Below are 21,226 nucleotides of genomic sequence, written 5' to 3'. Positions count from 1 at the left end.
TTAACAAAAACAAATGCATATAGCAGAGGATAGTTTCAATCTGCCTACCTCTGGGTTATGTGCTCAGCATGCTTCCATTGCTGTACTCTGCTGCACATGTAAGTGCAATAGATCCTGAAGCACTCACTCATCATGGGAAAGTACCAATGTGTTTCTTCGTTGGTTGATGGAAGAAACATCTTACAAAAACTCTCCAGATTATTGACTTTTTAAAGTTTTTCTAGGAAACGTTTTAGATGAATGCTTATTAGCCTTTGTCAGTATGCACTTTTGCAAAGTGTCTCTGTGGCGCAATCAGTTAGTGTGTATGGCTATTAACCAAAAGGTTGGTGGTTCAATCCCACCCAGGGACATGATTGACCTTGTTATCAGATTTTGGTGATCTTTAAGTAGACAAGTCAAAATTTCAAACCCCCTCTTATGGTGTAGGGTACCTGGCCTTCTCTGATGTAATCAGAGTTAGATTTGATTCAGTGATTTTATAAAAACAGCTAGGAAGCACAATTTAGCAGTGGGTTGCAGAGAAAAAGAAATATGCTGGCAAAAAAATCCAATTGAGTGATTAAACAGCTCTTCATTTTCTGGCTTTATTTTTATGCTAACAAATTTGTTCTCTGAAAAGTGTCCACAAAGCCAAGTCTCTGATTAACACCTTTGTAAGGATGGTTTTTCACCTATTACTAAATTAAACTTGCTTCATTGGAAAGGCAGCAAGATGCATCCTCATTTCAATGTCTACTGAAATAATACAGGTTGACACCAGGAAACATTAACGCCACTGCATCCTTGCTGCTTTCTCATGTAAAAGTCTGTTTAATGTGAAAACAAGGTGATATCTAATTAGCACACAGGTAAGGAATTAAGAAAATCTTTATTTAAGGGTGAAAATGTTTCTCACAAAATCGTTGCCCCAATGCATCATTGAAATTCAAGCTGGAAAGATGATTTTAATATATCACTTGTACATTTTGTATTGCTCTTCTGCTGACAATGTAGTTTGTTTTTGTCAATTACCATTTTAATAATAGGGTAAAGAAAATTAAGTGGATTTTTAAAAGAAAACAATACTTTCAATATACTATTAAAACAAATTAAAATGGTAAAAGTTATTGTACTTTAATGAAAAATAAAAGAGCAAAAATATCAATCCCAGTTTTGGATTACTTTAATTAACAAAAAAAATGCATATAGCAGAGGATAGTTTTAATCTGCCTACCTCTGGGTTATGGGCCCAGCATGCTTCCATTGCAGTACTCTGCTGCACAAGTAAGTGCAAGAGATCCTGAAGCACTCACTCATCATGGGAAAGTACCAATGTGTTTCTTCGTTGGTGGATGGAAGAAACATCTTACAAAAACTCTCCAGATTATTGACTTTTTAAAGTTTTTCTAGGAAACATTTTAGATGAATGCTTATTAGTCTTTGTCAGTATGTACTTTTTGCAAAGTGTCTCTGTGGCACAATCGGTTAGTGTGTCCGGCTACTAACCAAAAGGTTGGTGGTTCAATCCCACCCAGGGACGTAATTGACCTTGTTATCAGATTTTGGTGATCTTTAAGTAGACAAGTCAAAATTTCAAATCCCCTCTTATGGTGTAGGGTACCTGGCCTTCTCTGATGTAATCAGAGTTAGATTTGATAAAGTGATTTTATAAAAACAGCTAGGAAGCACAATTTAGCAGTGGGTTGCAGAGAAAAAGAAATATGCTGGCAAAAAAATCCAATTGAGTGATTAAACAGCTCTTCATTTTCTGGCTTTATTTTTATGCTAACAAATTTGTTCTCTGAAAAGTGTCCACAAAGCCAAGTCTCTGATGAACACCTTTGTAAGGATGGTTTTTCACCTATTACTAAATTAAACTTGCTTCATTGGAAAGGCAGCAAGATGCATCCTCATTTCAATGTCTACTGAAATAATACAGGTTGACACCAGGAAACATTAACGCCAATGCATCCTTGCTGCTTTCTCATGTGGAAGTCTGTTTAATGTGAAAACAAGGTGATATCTAATTAGCACACAGGTAAGGAATTAAGAAAATCTTTATTTAAGGGTGAAGATGTTTCTCACAAAATCGTTGCCCCAATGCATCATTGAAATTCAAGCTGGAAAGATGATTTTAATATATCACTTGTACATTTTGTATTGCTCTTCTGGTGACAATGTAGTTTGTTTTTGTCAATTACCATTTTAATAATAGGGTAAAGAAAATTAAGTGGATTTTTGAAAGAAAACAATACTGTCAATATACTATTAAAAAAAATTAAAATGGTAAAAGTTATTGTACTTTAAGTAAAACATAAAATAGCTAACATATCAATCCCAGTTTTGGATTACTTTAATTAACAAAAAAAATGCATATAGCAGAGGATAGTTTCAATCTGCCTACCTCTGGGTAATGGGCCCAGCATGCTTCCATTGCAGTACTCTGCTGCACATGTAAGTGCAAGAGATCCTGAAGCACTCACTCATCATGGGAAAGTACCAATGTGTTTCTTCGTTGGTTGATTTAAGAAAATTCTTACAAAAACTCTCCAGATTATTGACTTTTTAAAGTTTTTCTATGAAACGTTCTAGATGAATGCTTATTAGCCTTTGTCAGTATGTACTTTTTGCAAATTGTCTCTGTGGCGCAATCGGTTAGTGTGTCTGGCTACTAACCAAAAGGTTGGTGGTTCAATCCCACCCAGGGACGTAATTGACCTTGTGATCAGATTTTGGTGATCTTTAAGTAGACAAGTCAAAATTTCAAAGCCCCTCTTATGGTGTAGGGTACCTGGCCTTCTCTGATGTAATCAGAGTTAGATTTGATTCATTGATTTTATAAAAACAGCTAGGAAGCACAATTTAGCAGTGGGTTGCAGAGAAAAAGAAATATGCTGGCAAAAAAAATCCAATTGAGTGATTAAACAGCTCTTCATTTTCTGGCTTTATTTTTATGCTAACAAATTTGTTCTCTGAAAAGTGTCCACAAAGCCAAGTCTCTGATTAACACCTTTGTAGGGATGGTTTTTCACCTATTACTAAATTAAACTTGCTTCATTGGAAAGGCAGCAAGATGCATCCTCATTTCAATGTCTTCTGAAATAATACAGGTTGACACCAGGAAACATTAACGCCACTGCATCCTTGCTGCTTTCTCATGTAGAAGTCTGTTTAATGTGAAAACAAGGTGATATCTAATTAGCACACAGGTAAGGAATTAAGAAAATCTTTATTTAAGGGTGAAAATGTTTCTCACAAAATCGTTGCCCCCAATGCATCATTGAAATTCAAGCTGGAAAGATGATTTTAATATATCACTTGTACATTTTGTATTGCTCTTCTGGTGACAATGTAGTTTGTTTTTGTCAATTACCATTTTAATGATAGGGTAAAGAAAATTAAGTGGATTTTTAAAAGAAAACAATACTTTCAATATACTATTAAAACAAATTAAAATGGTAAAAGTTATTGTACTTTAATGAAAAATAAAGAGCAAAAATATCAATCCCAGTTTTGGATTACTTTAATTAACAAAAAAAATGCATATAGCAGAGGATAGTTTTAATCTGCCTACCTCTGGGTTATGGGCCCAGCATGCTTCCATTGCAGTACTCTGCTGCACAAGTAAGTGCAAGAGATCCTGAAGCACTCACTCATCATGGGAAAGTACCAATGTGTTTCTTCGTTGGTGGATGGAAGAAACATCTTACAAAAACTCTCCAGATTATTGACTTTTTAAAGTTTTTCTAGGAAACATTTTAGATGAATGCTTATTAGTCTTTGTCAGTATGTACTTTTTGCAAAGTGTCTCTGTGGCACAATCGGTTAGTGTATCCGGCTACTAACCAAAAGGTTGGTGGTTCAATCCCACCCAGGGACGTAATTGACCTTGTTATCAGATTTTGGTGATCTTTAAGTAGACAAGTCAAAATTTCAAATCCCCTCTTATGGTGTAGGGTACCTGGCCTTCTCTGATGTAATCAGAGTTAGATTTGATAAAGTGATTTTATAAAAACAGCTAGGAAGCACAATTTAGCAGTGGGTTGCAGAGAAAAAGAAATATGCTGGCAAAAAAATCCAATTGAGTGATTAAACAGCTCTTCATTTTCTGGCTTTATTTTTATGCTAACAAATTTGTTCTCTGAAAAGTGTCCACAAAGCCAAGTCTCTGATGAACACCTTTGTAAGGATGGTTTTTCACCTATTACTAAATTAAACTTGCTTCATTGGAAAGGCAGCAAGATGCATCCTCATTTCAATGTCTACTGAAATAATACAGGTTGACACCAGGAAACATTAACGCCAATGCATCCTTGCTGCTTTCTCATGTGGAAGTCTGTTTAATGTGAAAACAAGGTGATATCTAATTAGCACACAGGTAAGGAATTAAGAAAATCTTTATTTAAGGGTGAAGATGTTTCTCACAAAATCGTTGCCCCAATGCATCATTGAAATTCAAGCTGGAAAGATGATTTTAATATATCACTTGTACATTTTGTATTGCTCTTCTGGTGACAATGTAGTTTGTTTTTGTCAATTACCATTTTAATAATAGGGTAAAGAAAATTAAGTGGATTTTTGAAAGAAAACAATACTGTCAATATACTATTAAAAAAAATTAAAATGGTAAAAGTTATTGTACTTTAAGTAAAACATAAAATAGCTAACATATCAATCCCAGTTTTGGATTACTTTAATTAACAAAAAAAATGCATATAGCAGAGGATAGTTTCAATCTGCCTACCTCTGGGTAATGGGCCCAGCATGCTTCCATTGCAGTACTCTGCTGCACATGTAAGTGCAAGAGATCCTGAAGCACTCACTCATCATGGGAAAGTACCAATGTGTTTCTTCGTTGGTTGATTTAAGAAAATTCTTACAAAAACTCTCCAGATTATTGACTTTTTAAAGTTTTTCTATGAAACGTTCTAGATGAATGCTTATTAGCCTTTGTCAGTATGTACTTTTTGCAAATTGTCTCTGTGGCGCAATCGGTTAGTGTGTCTGGCTACTAACCAAAAGGTTGGTGGTTCAATCCCACCCAGGGACGTAATTGACCTTGTGATCAGATTTTGGTGATCTTTAAGTAGACAAGTCAAAATTTCAAAGCCCCTCTTATGGTGTAGGGTACCTGGCCTTCTCTGATGTAATCAGAGTTAGATTTGATTCATTGATTTTATAAAAACAGCTAGGAAGCACAATTTAGCAGTGGGTTGCAGAGAAAAAGAAATATGCTGGCAAAAAAAATCCAATTGAGTGATTAAACAGCTCTTCATTTTCTGGCTTTATTTTTATGCTAACAAATTTGTTCTCTGAAAAGTGTCCACAAAGCCAAGTCTCTGATTAACACCTTTGTAGGGATGGTTTTTCACCTATTACTAAATTAAACTTGCTTCATTGGAAAGGCAGCAAGATGCATCCTCATTTCAATGTCTTCTGAAATAATACAGGTTGACACCAGGAAACATTAACGCCACTGCATCCTTGCTGCTTTCTCATGTAGAAGTCTGTTTAATGTGAAAACAAGGTGATATCTAATTAGCACACAGGTAAGGAATTAAGAAAATCTTTATTTAAGGGTGAAAATGTTTCTCACAAAATCGTTGCCCCCAATGCATCATTGAAATTCAAGCTGGAAAGATGATTTTAATATATCACTTGTACATTTTGTATTGCTCTTCTGGTGACAATGTAGTTTGTTTTTGTCAATTACCATTTTAATGATAGGGTAAAGAAAATTAAGTGGATTTTTAAAAGAAAACAATACTTTCAATATACTATTAAAACAAATTAAAATGGTAAAAGTTATTGTACTTTAATGAAAAATAAAGAGCAAAAATATCAATCCCAGTTTTGGATTACTTTAATTAACAAAAAAAATGCATATAGCAGAGGATAGTTTTAATCTGCCTACCTCTGGGTTATGGGCCCAGCATGCTTCCATTGCAGTACTCTGCTGCACATGTAAGTGCAAGAGATCCTGAAGCACTCACTCATCATGGGAAAGTACCAATGTGTTTTTTCGTTGGTGGATGGAAGAAACATCTTACAAAAACTCTCCAGATTATTGACTTTTTAAAGTTTTTCTAGGAAACGTTTTAGATGAATGCTTATTAGCCTTTGTCAGTATGGACTTTCGCAAAGTGTCTCTGTGGCGCAATCAGTTAGTGTGTACTGCTATAAACCAAAAGGTTGGTGGTTCAATCCCACCCATTGACGTAATTGACCTTGTTATCAGATTTTGGTGATCTTTAAGTAGACAAGTCAAAATTTCAAATCCCCTCTTATGGTGTAGGGTACCTGGCCTTCTCTGATGTAATCAGAGTTAGATTTGATTCAGTGATTTTATAAAAACAGATAGGAAGCACAATTTAGCAGTGGGTTGCAGAGAAAAAGAAATATGCTGGCAAAAAAATCCAATTGAGTGATTAAACAGCTCTTAATTTTCTGGCTTTATTTTTATGCTAACAAATTTGTTCTCTGAAAAGTGTCCACAAAGCCAAGTCTCTGATGAACACCTTTGTAAGGATGGTTTTTCACCTATTACTAAATTAAACTTGCTTCATTGGAAAGGCAGCAAGATGCATCCTCATTTCAATGTCTACTGAAATAAAACAGGTTGACACCAGGAAACATTAACGCCAATGCATCCTTGCTGCTTTCTCATGTGGAAGTCTGTTTAATGTGAAAACATGGTGATATCTAATTAGCACACAGGTAAGGAATTAAGAAAATCTTTATTTAAGGGTGAAGATGTTTCTCACAAAATCGTTGCCCCAATGCATCATTGAAATTCAAGCTGGAAAGATGATTTTAATATATCACTTGTACATTTTGTATTGCTCTTCTGGTGACAATGTAGTTTGTTTTTGTCAATTACCATTTTAATAATAGGGTAAAGAAAATTAAGTGGATTTTTGAAAGAAAACAATACTGTCAATAAACTATTAAAACAAATTAAAATGGTAAAAGTTATTGTACTTTAAGTAAACATAAAATAGCTAACATATCAATCCCAGTTTTGGATTACTTTAATTAACAAAAAAAATGCATATAGCAAAGGATAGTTTCAATCTGCCTACCTCTGGGTTATGGGCCCAGCATGCTTCAATTGCAGTACTCTGCTGCACATGTAAGTGCAAGAGATCCTGAAGCACTCACTCATCATGGGAAAGTACCAATGTGTTTCTTCGTTGGTTGATTTAAGAAAATTCTTACAAAAACTCTCCAGATTATTGACTTTTTAAAGTTTTTCTAGGAAACGTTCTAGATGAATGCTTATTAGCCTTTGTCAGTATGTACTTTTTGCAAATTGTCTCTGTGGCGCAATCGGTTAGTGTGTCTGGCTACTAACCAAAATGTTGGTGGTTCAATCCCACCCAGGGACATAATTGACCTTGTGATCAGGTTTTGGTGATATTTAAGTAGACAAGTCAAAATTTCAAACCCCCTCTTATGGTGTAGGGTACCTGGCCTTCTCTGATGTAATCAGAGTTAGATTTGATTCAGTGATTTTATAAAAAACAGCTAGGAAGCACAATTTAGCAATGGGTTGCAGAGAAAAAAAATATGCTGGCAGAAAAATCCAATTGAGTGATTAAACAGCTCTTCATTTTCTGCCTTTATTTTTATGCTAACAAATTTGTTCTCTAAAAAGTGTCCACAAAGCCAAGTCTCTGATTAACACCTTTGTAGGGATGGTTTTTCACCTATAACTAAATTAAACTTGCTTCATTGGAAAGGCAGCAAGATGCATCCTCATTTCAATGTCTACTGAAATAATACAGGTTGACACCAGGAAACATTAACGCCACTGCATCCTTGCTGCTTTCTCATGTAGAAGTCTGTTTAATGTGAAAACAAGGTGATATCTAATTAGCACACAGGTAAGGAATTAAGAAAATCTTTATTTAAGGGTGAAGATGTTTCTCACAAAATCGTTGCCCCAATGCCTCATTGAAATTCAAGCTGGAAAGATCACTTGTACATTTTGTATTGCTCTTCTGGTGACAATGTAGTTTGTTTTTGTCAATTACCCTTTTAATAATAGGGTAAAGAAAATTAAGTGGATTTTTTAAAGAAAACTATATTGTCAATATACTATTAAAACAAATTAAAATGGTAAAAGTTATTGTACTTTAAGTAAAAATAAAAGAGCAAAAATATCAATCCCAGTTTTGATTACTTAAATTAACAAAAAAAAAATGCATATAGCAAAGGATAGTTTCAATCTGCCTACCTCTGGGTTAGGGGCCCAGCATGCTTCCATTGCAGTACTCTGCTGCACATGTAAGTGCAAGAGATCCTGAAGCACTCACTCATCATGGGAAAGTACCAATGTGTTTCTTCGTTGGTTGATGGAAGAAACATTTTACAAAAACTCTCCAGATTATTGACTTTCTAAAGTTTTTCTAGGAAACGTTCTAGATGTTTGCTTATTAGCCTTTGTCAGTATGTACTTTTTTGCAAAGTGTCTCTGTGGCGCAATCGGTTAGTGTGTCCGGTTACTAACCAAAAGGTTGGTGGTTCAATCCCACCCAGGGACGTAATTGACCTTGTTATCAGATTTTGGTGATCTTTAAGTAGACAAGTCAAAATTTCAAACCCCCTGTTATAGTGTAGGGTACCTGGCCTTCTCTGATGTAATCAGAGTTAGATTTGATTCATTGATTTTATAAAAACAGCTAGGAAGCACAATTTAGCAGTGGGTTGCAGAGAAAAAGAAATATGCTGGCAAAAAAAATCCAATTGAGTGATTAAACAGCTCTTCATTTTCTGGCTTTATTTTTATGCTAACAAATTTGTTCTCTGAAAAGTGTCCACAAAGCCAAGTCTCTGATTAACACCTTTGTAGGGATGGTTTTTCACCTATTACTAAATTAAACTTGCTTCATTGGAAAGGCAGCAAGATGCATCCTCATTTCAATGTCTACTGAAATAATACAGGTTGACACCAGGAAACATTAACACCACTGCATCCTTGCTGCTTTCTCATGTAGAAGTCTGTTTAATGTGAAAACAAGGTGATATCTAATTAGCACACAGGTAAGGAATTAAGAAAATCTTTATTTAAGGGTGAAAATGTTTCTCACAAAATCGTTGCCCCCAATGCATCATTGAAATTCAAGCTGGAAAGATGATTTTAATATATCACTTGTACATTTTGTATTGCTCTTCTGGTGACAATGTAGTTTGTTTTTGTCAATTACCATTTTAATAATAGGGTAAAGAAAATTAAGTGGATTTTTAAAAGAAAACAATACTTTCAATATACTATTAAAACAAATTAAAATGGTAAAAGTTATTGTACTTTAATGAAAAATAAAGAGCAAAAATATCAATCCCAGTTTTGGATTACTTTAATTAACAAAAAAAATGCATATAGCAGAGGAAAGTTTTAATCTGCCTACCTCTGGGTTATGGGCCCAGCATGCTTCCATTGCAGTACTCTGCTGCACATGTAAGTGCAAGAGATCCTGAAGCACTCACTCATCATGGGAAAGTACCAATGTGTTTCTTCGTTGGTGGATGGAAGAAACATCTTACAAAAACTCTCCAGATTATTGACTTTTTAAAGTTTTTCTAGGAAACGTTTTAGATGAATGCTTATTAGCCTTTGTCAGTATGGACTTTTGCAAAGTGTCTCTGTGGCGCAATCAGTTAGTGTGTACGGCTATAAACCAAAAGGTTGGTGGTTCAATCCCACCCATTGACGTAATTGACCTTGTTATCAGGTTTTGGTGATATTTAAGTAGACAAGTCAAAATTTCAAACCCCCTCTTATGGTGTAGGGTACCTGGCCTTCTCTGATGTAATCAGAGTTAGATTTGATTCAGTGATTTTATAAAAAAACAGCTAGGAAGCACAATTTAGCAATGGGTTGCAGAGAAAAAAAATATGCTGGCAGAAAAATCCAATTGAGTGATTAAACAGCTCTTCATTTTCTGCCTTTATTTTTATGCTAACAAATTTGTTCTCTAAAAAGTGTCCACAAAGCCAAGTCTCTGATTAACACCTTTGTAGGGATGGTTTTTCACCTATAACTAAATTAAACTTGCTTCATTGGAAAGGCAGCAAGATGCATCCTCATTTCAATGTCTACTGAAATAATACAGGTTGACACCAGGAAACATTAACGCCACTGCATCCTTGCTGCTTTCTCATGTAGAAGTCTGTTTAATGTGAAAACAAGGTGATATCTAATTAGCACACAGGTAAGGAATTAAGAAAATCTTTATTTAAGGGTGAAGATGTTTCTCACAAAATCGTTGCCCCAATGCATCATTGAAATTCAAGCTGGAAAGATCACTTGTACATTTTGTATTGCTCTTCTGGTGACAATGTAGTTTGTTTTTGTCAATTACCCTTTTAATAATAGGGTAAAGAAAATTAAGTGGATTTTTTAAAGAAAACTATATTGTCAATATACTATTAAAACAGAGGGTTTGAGTTTGCCTGCACTGCTACAGTTGATTTCATTAAATCATGTTGAGCCAACAGTATCAGAGTGTCATGAATTTATTACAATGAAACAAGAGATTTCTATATATGTTGGCGGTGCGACCCCAGAGGTATTAAATATGTTTGTAGAAAAGGGAATTGGTCCCTCCAAAGAAATGGGGAACCAAAGAGAAAAAGCCTCTTTGTGGGTGCACTCTTTCAAAAACAATATATATATATATTATCTTTCAATATTTATTGTGTAAAAAATTATACTTTATTTCGACAATTAAAAATGATGTGTATAGAAAAAAGGGCAAAAATACCTATTGGTATACCCTATAGAACAGATAAATAAGGTACAAAGGTGATTATGTCTCATATAATAAGCTCCTCCAAAATAACAATGTATCTCAAAAGATTCTTTGTAATAGTTTGTAGCAACCCCTGTATATAGTGGTGTGTTTTAGAGTGAGGGCAATAATACCAAAACTCTTAACACGGGATGCGATTTAATAAAATCTGAAATGGAGGAGAGTTGATTAATTACATGCTAGGCGAAAATTTATATGCTGATAACTTAAGTAGGCAAAAAAGGATTATATAGCACTAATATGCTTATTACTGTACTTGTAAAGTATTACACAGTGATATTAAATGTTACACAATAAATGTCAGAAGTAACAAGTCCCACAGTAGGAAGCCGTAACTGACAATCGTTGAATTAGATACTATATTTGTATCAATTTGTCTCGCTAATGCGTACAACGAATACTGTCTGCTAAAACAGCTGTAACAAATATTGATTTTCACTGCAAGGATGATTATGCTAAAAAACCAGAACTGGTATATTAATTGGTTAACATTGACCTTGTAATAATAAAGGTGAGTATTGGAAAGTACCCGTGCCGTTGATCCACTGACTTCTGCTGCCTTCCCATGTGTGAAAAAGGTGTCACAGTGAATGGGAGGTGAGAGAGTCAGCGGCCGGAGCGGGTATGAAGAAAGACAGTGGCGTTACTTGCTGTTGTCGGGAAACGGAGAGGGGTTATCCTGATAACAATATTGTCATTGCAGGAAGAAACCCACTCCCGTCCCGCAATGAGTGCGCGCCGAAATACCTCTGATTAAGAGAGGGTCCTGCTGTTGTAGCCCCCGTGGATATCCTTGCTTGAGAAGCGTGAAAGGAGTTTTGCCTACGAATCCGGGTCCGTGAACGTTACACGGGATTCCCGGAAAGACGTCAGAATGACGTCAGAGTGTTTGAGAAGCGGACGTACGTTTCACCCTAGCCGGGTAATTCAACGATTGTCAGTTACGGCTTCCTACTGTGGGACTTGTTACTTCTGACATTTATTGTGTAACATTTAATATCACTGTGTAATACTTTACAAGTACAGTAATAAGCATATTAGTGCTATATAATCCTTTTTTGCCTACTTAAGTTATCAGCATATAAATTTTCGCCTAGCATGTAATTAATCAACTCTCCTCCATTTCAGATTTTATTAAATCGCATCCCGTGTTAAGAGTTTTGGTATTATTGCCCTCACTCTAAAACACAGCACTATATACAGGGGTTGCTACAAACTATTACAAAGAATCTTTTGAGATACATTGTTATTTTGGAGGAGCTTATTATATGAGACATAATCACCTTTGTACCTTATTTATCTGTTCTATAGGGTATACCAATAGGTATTTTTGCCCTTTTTTCTATACACATCATTTTTAATTGTCGAAATAAAGTATAATTTTTTACACAATAAATATTGAAAGATAACATATATATATATTGTTTTTGAAAGAGTGCACCCACAAAGAGGCTTTTTCTCTTTGGTTCCCCATTTCTTTGGAGGGACCAATTCCCTTTTCTACAATATACTATTAAAACAAATTAAAATGGTAAAAGTTATTGTACTTTAAGTAAAAATAAAAGAGCAAAAACATCAATCCCAGTTTTGATTACTTAAATTAACAAAAAAAAATGCATATAGCAAAGGATAGTTTCAATCTGCCTACCTCTGGGTTATGGGCCCAGCATGCTTCCATTGCAGTACTCTGCTGCACATGTAAGTGCAAGAGATCCTGAAGCACTCACTCATCATGGGAAAGTACCAATGTGTTTCTTCGTTGGTTGATGGAAGAAACATCTTACAAAAACTCTCCAGATTATTGACTTTTTAAAGTTTTTCTAGGAAAAGTTTTATATGAATGCTTATTAGCCTTTGTCAGTATGGACTTTTGCAAAGTGTCTCTGTGGCGCAATCAGTTAGTGTGCATGTCTATTAACCAAAAGGTTGGTGGTTCAATCCCACCCAGGGACGTAATTGACCTTGTTATCAGATTTTGGTGATCTTTAAGTAGACAAGTCAAAATTTCAAACCCCCTGTTCTGGTGTAGGGTACCTGGCCTTCTCTGATGTAATCAGAGTTAGATTTGATTCAGTGATTTTATAAAAACAGCTAGGAAGCACAATTTAGCAGTGGGTTGCAGAGAAAAAGAAATATGCTGGCAAAAAAAATCCAATTGAGTGATTAAACAGCTCTTCATTTTCTGGCTTTATTTTTATGCTAACAAATTTGTTCTCTGAAAAGTGTCCACAAAGCCAAGTCTCTGATTAACACCTTTGTAAAGATGGTTTTTAACCTATTACTAAATTAAACTTGCTTCATTGGAAAGGCAGCAAGATGCATCCTCATTTCAATGTCTACTGAAATAATACAGGTTGACACCAGGAAACATTAACGCCACTGCATCCTTGCGGCTTTCTCATGTGGAAGTCTGTTTAATGTGAAAACAAGGTGATATCTAATTAGCACACAGGTAAGGAATTAAGAAAATCTTTATTTAAGGGTGAAAATGTTTCTCACAAAATCGTTGCCCCAATGCATCATTGAAATTCAAGCTGGAAAGATGATTTTAATATATCACTTGTACATTTTGTATTACTCTTCTGGTGACAATGTAGTTTGTTTTTGTCAATTACCATTTTAATAATAGGGTAAAGAAAATTAAGTGGATTTTTGAAAGAAAACAATACTTTTAATATACTATTAAAACAAATTAATATGGTAAAAGTTATTGTACTGTAAGTAAAAATAAAAGAGCCAACATATCAATCCCAGTTTTGGATTACTTTAATAAATCTAAAAAAAAAATGCATATAGCAGAGGATAGTTTCAATCTGCCTACCTCTGGGTTATGTGCCCAGCATGCTTCCATTGCTGTACTCTGCTGCACATGTAAGTGCAATAGATCCTGAAGCACTCACTCATCATGGGAAAGTACCAATGTGTTTCTTCGTTGGTTGATGGAAGAAACATCTTACAAAAACTCTCCAGATTATTGACTTTTTAAAGTTTTTCTAGGAAACGTTTTAGATGAATGCTTATTAGCCTTTGTCAGTATGTACTTTTGCAAAGTGTCTCTGTGGCGCAATCAGTTAGTGTGTATGGCTATTAACCAAAAGGTTGGTGGTTCAATCCCACCCAGGGACGTAATTGACCTTGCTATCAGATTTTGGTGATCTTTAAGTAGACAAGTCAAAATTTCAAACCCACTCTTATGGTGTAGGGTACCTGGCCTTCTCTGATGTAATCAGAGTTAGATTTGATTAAGTGATTTTATAAAAACAGCTAGGAAGCACAATTTAGCAGTGGGTTGCAGAGAAAAAGAAATATGCTGGCAAAAAAAATCCAATTGAGTGATTAAACAGCTCTTCATTTTCTGGCTTTATTTTTATGCTAACAAATTTGTTCTCTGAAAAGTGTCCACAAAGCCAAGTCTCTGATTAACACCTTTGTAAGGATGGTTTTTCACCTATTACTAAATTAAACTTGCTTCATTGGAAAGGCAGCAAGATGCATCCTCATTTCAATGTCTACTGAAATAATACAGGTTGACACCAGGAAACATTAACGCCACTGCATCCTTGCTGCTTTCTCATGTGGAAGTCTGTTTAATGTGAAAACAAGGTGATATCTAATTAGCACACAGGTAAGGAATTAAGAAAATCTTTATTTAAGGGTGAAAATGTTTCTCACAAAATCGTTGCCCCAATGCATCATTGAAATTCAAGCTGGAAAGATGATTTTAATATATCACTTGTACATTTTGTATTGCTCTTCTGGTGACAATGTAGTTTGTTTTTGTCAATTACCATTTTAATAATAGGGTAAAGAAAATTAAGTGGATTTTTAAAAGAAAACAATACTTTCAATATACTATTAAAACAAATTAAAATGGTAAAAGTTATTGTACTTTAATGAAAAATAAAAGAGCAAAAATATCAATCACAGTTTTGGATTACTTTAATTAACAAAAAAAATGCATATAGCAGAGGATAGTTTTAATCTGCCTACCTCTGGGTTATGGGCCCAGCATGCTTCCATTGCAGTACTCTGCTGCACATGTAAGTGCAAGAGATCCTGAAGCACTCACTCATCATGGGAAAGTACCAATGTGTTTCTTCGTTGGTGGATGGAAGAAACATCTTACAAAAACTCTCCAGATTATTGACTTTTTAAAGTTTTTCTAGGAAACGTTTTAGATGAATGCTTATTAGCCTTTGTCAGTATGTACTTTTGCAAAGTGTCTCTGTGGCGCAATCAGTTAGTGTGTACGGCTATAAACCAAAAGGTTGGTGGTTCAATCCCACCCAGGGACGTAATTGACCTTGTTATCAGATTTTGGTGATCTTTAAGTAGACAAGTCAAAATTTCAAACCCCCTGTTCTGGTGTAGGGTACCTGGCCTTCTCTGATGTAATCAGAGTTAGATTTGATTCAGTGATTTTATAAAAACAGATAGGAAGCACAATTTAGCAGTGGTTTGCAGAGAAAAAGAAATATGCTGGCAGAAAAAATCAATTGAGTGATTAAACAGCTCTTCATTTTCTGGCTTTATTTTTATGCTAACAAATTTGTTCTTTGAAAAGTGTCCACAAAGCCAAGTCTCTGATTAACACCTTTGTAGGGATGGTTTTTCACCTATTACTAAATTAAACTTGCTTCATTGGAAAGGCAGCAAGATGCATCCTCATTTCAATGTCTACTGAAATAATACAGGTTGACACCAGGAAACATTAACGCCACTGCATCCTTGCTGCTTTCTCATGTAGAAGTCTGTTTAATGTGAAAACAAGGTGATATCTAATTAGCACACAGGTTAGGAATTAAGAAAATCTTTATTTAAGGGTGAAGATGTTTCTCACAAAATTGTTGCCCCAATGCATCATTGAAATTCAAGCTGGAAAGATGATTTTAATATATCACTTGTACATTTTGTATTGCTCTTCTGGTGACAATGTAGTTTGTTTTTGTCAATTACCCTTTTAATAATAGGGTAAAGAAAATTAAGTGGATTTTTTAAAGAAAACTATACTGTCAATATACTATTAAAACAAATTAAAATGGTAAAAGTTATTGTACTTTAAGTAAAAATAAAAGAGCAAAAATATCAATCCCAGTTTTGATTACTTAAATTAACAAAAAAAATGCATATAGCAAAGGATAGTTTCAATCTGCCTACCTCTGGGTTATGGGCCCAGCATGCTTCCATTGCAGTACTCTGCTGCACATGTAAGTGCAAGAGATCCTGAAGCACTCACTCATCATGGGAAAGTACCAATGTGTTTCTTCGTTGGTTGATGGAAGAAACATCTTACAAAAACTCTCCAGATTATTGACTTTTTAAAGTTTTTCTAGGAAACGTTCTAGATGTATGCTTATTAGCCTTTGTCAGTATGTACTTTTTGCAAAGTGTCTCTGTGGCGCAATCGGTTAGTGAGTCTGGCTACTAACCAAAAGGTTGATGGTTCAATCCCACCCAGGGATGTAATTGACCTTGTTATCAGATTTTGGTGATCTTTAAGTAGACAAGTCAAAATTTCAAACCCCCTGTTATGGTGTAGGGTACCTGGCCTTCTCTGATGTAATCAGAGTTAGATTTGATTCATTGATTTTATAAAAACAGCTAGGAAGCACAATTTAGCAGTGGGTTGCAGAGAAAAAGAAATATGCTGGCAAAAAAAATCCAATTGAGTGATGAAACAGCTCTTCATTTTCTGGCTTTATTTTTATGCTAACAAATTTGTTCTCTGAAAAGTGTCCACAAAGCCAAGTCTCTGATTAACACCTTTGTAGGGATGGTTTTTCACCTATTACTAAATTAAACTTGCTTCATTGGAAAGGCAGCAAGATGCATCCTCATTTCAATTTCTACTGAAATAATACAGGTTGACACCAGGAAACATTAACGCCACTGCATCCTTGCTGCTTTCTCATGTGGAAGTCTGTTTAATGTGAAAACAAGGTGATATCTAATTAGCACACAGGTAAGGAATTAAGAAAATCTTTATTTAAGGGTGAAGATGTTTCTCACAAAATCGTTGCCCCAATGCATCATTGAAATTCAAGCTGGAAAGATGATTTTAATATATCACTTGTACATTTTGTATTGCTCTTCTGGTGACAATGTAGTTTGTTTTTGTCAATTACCCTTTTAATAATAGGGTAAAGAAAATTAAGTGGATTTTTTAAAGAAAACTATACTGTCAATATACTATTCAAACAAATTAAAATGGTAAAAGTTATTGTACTTCAAGTAAAAATAAAAGAGCAAAAATATCAATCCCAGTTTTGATTACTTAAATTAACAAAAAAAAATGCATATAGCAAAGGATAGTTTCAATCTGCCTACCTCTGGGTTATGGGCCCAGCATGCTTCCATTGCAGTACTCTGCTGCACATGTAAGTGCAAGAGATCCTGAAGCACTCACTCATCATGGGAAAGTACCAATGTGTTTCTTCGTTGGTTGATGGAAGAAACATTTTACAAAAACTCTCCAGATTATTGACTTTTTAAAGTTTTTCTAGGAAACGTTCTAGATGTATGCTTATTAGCCTTTGTCAGAATGTATTTTTAGCGAAGTGTCTCTGTGGCGCAATCGGTTAGTGTATCCGGCTACTAACCAAAAGGTTGGTGGTTCAATCCCACCCAGGGACGTAATTGACCTTGTTATCAGATTTTGGTGATCTTTAAGTAGACAAGTCAAAATTTCAAACCCCCTGTTATGGTGTAGGGTACCTGGCCTTTTCTGATGTAATCAGAGTTAGATTTGATTCAGTGATTTAATAAAAACAGCTAGGAAGCACAATTTAGCAGTGGGTTGCAGAGAAAAAGAAATATGCTGGCAAAAAAAATCCAATTGAGTGATTAAACAGCTCTTCATTTTCTGGCTTTATTTTTATGCTAACAAATTTGTTCTCTGAAAAGTGTCCACAAAGCCAAGTCTCTGATTAACACCTTTGTAGGGATGGTTTTTCACCTATTACTAAATTAAACTTGCTTCATTGGAAAGGCAGCAAGATGCATCCTCATTTCAATGTCTACTGAAATAATACAGGTTGACACCAGGAAACATTAACGCCACTGCATCCTTGCTGCTTTCTCATGTAGAAGTCTGTTTATTGTGAAAACAAGGTGATATCTAATTAGCACACAGGTAAGGAATTAAGTAAATCTTTATTTAAGGGTGAAGATGTTTCTCACAAAATCGTTGCCCAAATGCATAATTGAAATTCAAGCTGGAAAGATGATTTTAATATATCACTTGTACATTTTGTATTGCTCTTCTGGTGACAATGTAGTTTGTTTTTGTCAATTACCCTTTTAATAATAGGGTAAAGAAAATTAAGTGGATTTTTTAAAGAAAACTATACTGTCAATATACTATTAAAACAAATTAAAATGGTAAAAGTTATTGTACTTTAAGTAAAAATAAAAGAGCAAAAATATCAATCCCAGTTTTGATTACTTAAATTAACAAAAAAAATGCATATAGCAAAGGATAGTTTCAATCTGCCTACCTCTGGGTTATGGGCCCTGTATGCTTCCACTGCAGTACTCTGCTGCACATGTAAGTGCAAGAGATCCTGAAGCACTCACTCATCATGGGAAAGTACCAATGTGTTTCTTCATTGGTTGATGGAAGAAACATCTTACAAAAACTCTCCAGATTATTAATCGTTGCCCCAATGCATCATTGAAATTCAAGCTGGAAAGATGATTTTAATATATCACTTGTACATTTTGTATTGCTCTTCTGGTGACAATGTAGTTTGTTTTTGTCAATTACCATTTTAATAATAGGGTAAAGAAAATTAAGTGGATTTTTAAAAGAAAACAATACTTTCAATATACTATTAAAACAAATTAAAATGGTAAAAGTTATTGTACTTTAATGAAAAATAAAAGAGCAAAAATATCAATCCCAGTTTTGGATTACTTTAATTAACAAAAAAAATGCATATAGCAGAGGATAGTTTTAATCTGCCTACCTCTGGGTTATGGGCCCAGCATGCTTCCATTGCAGTACTTTGCTGCACATGTAAGTGCAAGAGATCCTGAAGCACTCAGTCATCAATGGAAAGTACCAATGTGTTTCTTCGTTGGTTGATGGAAGAAACATTTTACAAAAACTCTCCAGATTATTGACTTTTTAAAGTTTTTCTAGGAAACGTTCTAGATGTATGCTTATTAGCCTTTGTCAGTATGTACTTTTTGCAAAGTGTCTCTGTGGCGCAATCGGTTAGTGTGTCCGGCTACTAATCAAAAGGTTGGTGGTTCAATCCCACCCAGGGACGTAATTGACCTTGTTATCAGATTTTGGTGATCTTTAAGTAGACAAGTCAAAATTTAAAACCCCCTGTTATGGTGTAGGGTACCTGGCCTTCTCTGATGTAATCAGAGTTAGATTTGATTCATTGATTTTATAAAAACAGCTAGGAAGCACAATTTAGCAGTGGGTTGCAGAGATAAAGAAATATGCTGGCAAAAAAAATCCAATTGAGTGATTAAACAGCTCTTCATTTTCTGGCTTTATTTTTATGCTAACAAATTTGTTCTCTGAAAAGTGTCCACAAAGCCAAGTCTCTGATTAACACCTTTGTAAAGATGGTTTTTAACCTATTACTAAATTAAACTTGCTTCATTGGAAAGGCAGCAAGATGCATCCTCATTTCAATGTCTACTGAAATAATACAGGTTGACACCAGGAAACATTAACGCCACTGCATCCTTGCTGCCCTCTCATGTGGAAGTCTGTTTAATGTGAAAACAAGGTGATATCTAATTAGCACACAGGTAAGGAATTAAGAAAATCTTTATTTAAGGGTGAAGATGTTTCTCACAAAATCGTTGCCCCAATGCATCATTGAAATTCAAGCTGGAAAGATGATTTTAATATATCACTTGTACATTTTGTATTGCTCTTCTGGTGACAATGTAGTTTGTTTTTGTCAATTACCCTTTTAATAATAGGGTAAAGAAAATTAAGTGGATTTTTTAAAGAAAACTATACTGTCAATATACTATTAAAACAAATTAAAATGGTAAAAGTTATTGTACTTTAAGTAAAAATAAAAAAGCAAAAATATCAATCCCAGTTTTGATTACTAAAATTAACAAAAAAAAAATGCATATAGCAGAGGATAGTTTCAATCTGCCTACCTCTGGGTTATGTGCCCAGAATGCTTCCATTGCTGTACTCTGCTGCACATGTAAGTGCAATAGATCCTAAAGCACTCACTCATCATGGGAAAGTACCAATGTGTTTCTTCGTTGGTTGATGGAAGAAACATCTTACAAAAACTCTCCAGATTATTGACTTTTTAAAGTTTTTCTAGGAAAAGTTTTAGATGAATGCTTATTAGCCTTTGTCAGTATGTACTTTTGCAAAGTGTCTCTGTGGCGCAATCAGTTAGTGTGTATGGCTATTAACCAAAAGGTTGGTGGTTCAATCCCACCCAGGGACGTAATTGACCTTGTTATCAGATTTTGGTGATCTTTAAGTAGACAAGTCAAAATTTCAAACCCCCTCTTATGGTGTAGGGTACCTGGCCTTCTCTGATGTAATCAGAGTTAGATTTGATTCAGTGATTTTATAAAAACAGCTAGGAAGCACAATTTAGCAGTGGGTTGCAGAGAAAAAGAAATATGCTGGCAAAAAAATCCAATTGAGTGATTAAACAGCTCTTCATTTTCTGGCTTTATTTTTATGCTAACAAATTTGTTCTCAGAAAAGTGTCCACAAAGCCAAGTCTCTGATTAACACCTTTGTAAGGATGGTTTTTCACCTATTACTAAATTAAACTTGCTTCATTGGAAAGGCAGCAAGATGCATCCTCATTTCAATGTCTACTGAAATAATACAGGTTGACACCAGGAAACATTAACGCCACTGCATCCTTGCTGCTTTCTCATGTGGAAGTCTGTTTAATGTGAAAACAAGGTGATATCTAATTAGCACACAGGTAAGGAATTAAGAAAATCTTTATTTAAGGGTGAAAATGTTTCTCACAAAATCGTTGCCCCAATGCATAATTGAAATTCAAGCTGGAAAGATGATTTTAATATATCACTTGTACATTTTGTATTGCTCTTCTGGTGACAATGTAGTTTGTTTTTGTCAATTACCCTTTTAATAATAGGGTAAAGAAAATTAAGTGGATTTTTTTAAAGAAAACTATACTGTCAATATACTATTAAAACAAATTATAATGGTAAAAGTTATTGTACTTTAAGTAAAAATAAAAGAGCCAAAATATCAATCCCAGTTTTGGATTACTTTAATTAACAAAAAAAAATGCATATAGCAGAGGATAGTTTCAATCTGCCTACCGCTGGGTTATGGGCCCAGCATGCTTCCATTGCTGTACTCTGCTGCACATGTAAGTGCAAGAGATCCTGAAGCACTCACTCATCATGGGAAAGTACCAATGTGTTTCTTCGTTGGTTGATGG

General features: G+C 34.7%; 5 non-coding genes across 5 annotated transcripts; all 5 read left to right on the top strand.

The window, feature by feature from the left end:
* Positions 1-1,448: 1,448 nt before the first annotated feature.
* On the top strand, positions 1,449-1,522 carry TRNAS-ACU (transfer RNA serine (anticodon ACU)). Its single transcript has one exon. It is a non-coding gene; the product is annotated as a tRNA-Ser (tRNA).
* Positions 1,523-2,618: 1,096 nt separating this feature from the next.
* Positions 2,619-2,692, top strand: TRNAS-ACU (transfer RNA serine (anticodon ACU)). Its single transcript has one exon. It is a non-coding gene; the product is annotated as a tRNA-Ser (tRNA).
* A 1,096-nt stretch (positions 2,693-3,788) lies between these two features.
* Positions 3,789-3,862, top strand: TRNAS-ACU (transfer RNA serine (anticodon ACU)). Its single transcript has one exon. It is a non-coding gene; the product is annotated as a tRNA-Ser (tRNA).
* A 1,096-nt stretch (positions 3,863-4,958) lies between these two features.
* Positions 4,959-5,032, top strand: TRNAS-ACU (transfer RNA serine (anticodon ACU)). Its single transcript has one exon. It is a non-coding gene; the product is annotated as a tRNA-Ser (tRNA).
* Positions 5,033-7,296: 2,264 nt separating this feature from the next.
* On the top strand, positions 7,297-7,370 carry TRNAS-ACU (transfer RNA serine (anticodon ACU)). Its single transcript has one exon. It is a non-coding gene; the product is annotated as a tRNA-Ser (tRNA).
* Positions 7,371-21,226: the final 13,856 nt, after the last annotated feature.

Source organism: Pseudophryne corroboree (genome assembly GCF_028390025.1).
Source record: "Pseudophryne corroboree isolate aPseCor3 chromosome 7 unlocalized genomic scaffold, aPseCor3.hap2 SUPER_7_unloc_5, whole genome shotgun sequence".
Classification (NCBI taxonomy): domain Eukaryota; kingdom Metazoa; phylum Chordata; class Amphibia; order Anura; family Myobatrachidae; genus Pseudophryne; species Pseudophryne corroboree.
The sequence above is the reverse complement of the archived record's forward strand: the minus strand, read 5'-3'. Positions and strand labels throughout refer to the sequence as shown.